Here is a 2111-nt window from a genome sequence, read left to right as displayed (position 1 = left end):
AAAAAGTGAGCTGACTTCGTCAGTCGGTCCACAATCACCCAGATAGCATCAAAACCAGCCCTAGTCCTTGGCAATCCCGACACAAAGTCCATTGCAATACTTTCCCACTTCCATTGGGGAATCTCTAAAGGTTGCAACATACCGGCAGGCTTTTGATGTTCAATCTTTACCTTTTGACAAGTTAAGCACTTTGAAACATATTCCGCCACATCATTCTTCATACCCGGCCACCAAAACATCGCCTTTAAATCATGGTACATCTTAGTACTTCCCGGGTGAATGGAGAATCCGCTTTTGTGTGCCTCCTTTAAAATATCTTGCCTCAAAGTGCCAATATCCGGCACAATGATTCTACCCTTGAATCTCCATAACCCATCTTTTTCTTCCGACACTCTCCACTGTTTCCCTTGCTCAATGGCCGGTAACACTTTCCATAATGCTTCATCATTTTGATGAGCCTTTAGGAGTTCGGACTTAAAATCACTTGAGATTTCTAATCGGCTCAAACACAAGGTTCCGGATACTTCTCGAGCACCAATATTCAGACTCTCGAATCCCTTGAGCAACTTCTCCTCCTGAAGCATCATCCAAGCCGCATATAACGACTTCCGACTTAACGCATCCGCCACTACGTTCGCTTTTCCCGGATGGTAATTCAACTCAAAGTCGTAGTCCTTCAACAATTCCATCCACCTCCTCTGCCTCATATTGAGCTCTTTCTGATCAAAGAGATACTTCAAGCTCTTATGATCAGAGAAAACTTGGAACTTAACCCCATAGAGATAATGCCTCCACACCTTCAAGGCAAACACGACCGCAGCGAGTTCCAAATCGTGCGTAGGGTAACTAACCTCATGAGGTCTCAACTGTCGTGAGGCATACGCCACCACATTATGTGCTGCATCAGCACGCACCCTAGACCCTTCAATGAGGCATCACAATACACCTCAAATGGCTCATTCGGCTCGGGCAACACTAACACAGGTGCAGTAGTCAACTTTTTCTTCAATGTCTGAAAGCTCTCCTCGCATTCAGGAGTCCAAACAAACGGAGTGTCTTTGTGGGTTAACTTTGTCATTGGCAAAGCTATCTGTGAAAAGCCCTTGATAAATCTTCGGTAATAGCCAGCTAAACCCAGAAAACTCCTTATCTCTGTTATGGTGGTTGGTTGTTTCCAATCCATCACCGCCTCCACCTTAGTTGGATCTACGGCTATTCCCTTCTTACTCACCACGTGACCCAAAAACTTCACCTCACTCTTCCAAAACTCACACTTAGACAGTTTTGCATAGAGTTTCTTCTCCTTTAGAATCTGCAATACGGTCCTCAAGTGTTCCGCATGCTCTTCCTCAGTCTTGGAATAAATCAGTATGTCATCAATGAAGACAACAACGAATTTATCCAAAAACGGACGGAAAACTCGATTCATGTAATCCATGAATATCGCAGGAGCGTTCGTCAACCCAAAGGACATCACAGTGTACTCGTAATGACCATAACGAGTCCTGAAAGCGGTCTTAGGGATATCCTCGCCCCTCACCCTTATCTGGTGATAACCGGATCGCAAGTCAATCTTAGAGAAAACTCCAGCTCCTTGTAACTGATCCATGAGATCATCGATTCTCGGCAATGGGTACTTATTCTTTATTGTCACCTTGTTCAACTGCCTGTAGTCCACACAGAGCCACATACTCCCATCCTTCTTCTTCACCAGTAACACTGGAGCACCCCACGGAGAAACACTTGGTCGTATTAAATTCTTTCCCAACAAATCCTCTAACTGAGACTTTAGCTCGTTCATCTCCAACGGTGACATCCTATAAGGAGCACTTGAGATTGGTCCCGCCCCGGGCACCAACTCAATAGCAAACTCAACCTCTCGGTTAGGTGGGAACTCATCAATATCATCGGGAAACACTTCCGGAAACTCACACACAACCGGAATCTGTTCCAACCTTTGATCATCACCCGAAACGCCTGCGGTTAACAACATGATACCCTGACATTCGAATCCAGAACAGTTCACCATCATCGAGTTCAAGTAATAATTATTTACCACGACCGGCCCTTCTGTATCTTCCGTCATAAAATACACCGACTTTGTAGAACAA

The sequence above is a fragment of the Arachis stenosperma genome, chromosome 6, assembly GCF_014773155.1.
Source record: "Arachis stenosperma cultivar V10309 chromosome 6, arast.V10309.gnm1.PFL2, whole genome shotgun sequence".
Classification (NCBI taxonomy): domain Eukaryota; kingdom Viridiplantae; phylum Streptophyta; class Magnoliopsida; order Fabales; family Fabaceae; genus Arachis; species Arachis stenosperma.
The sequence above is the reverse complement of the archived record's forward strand: the minus strand, read 5'-3'. Positions refer to the sequence as shown.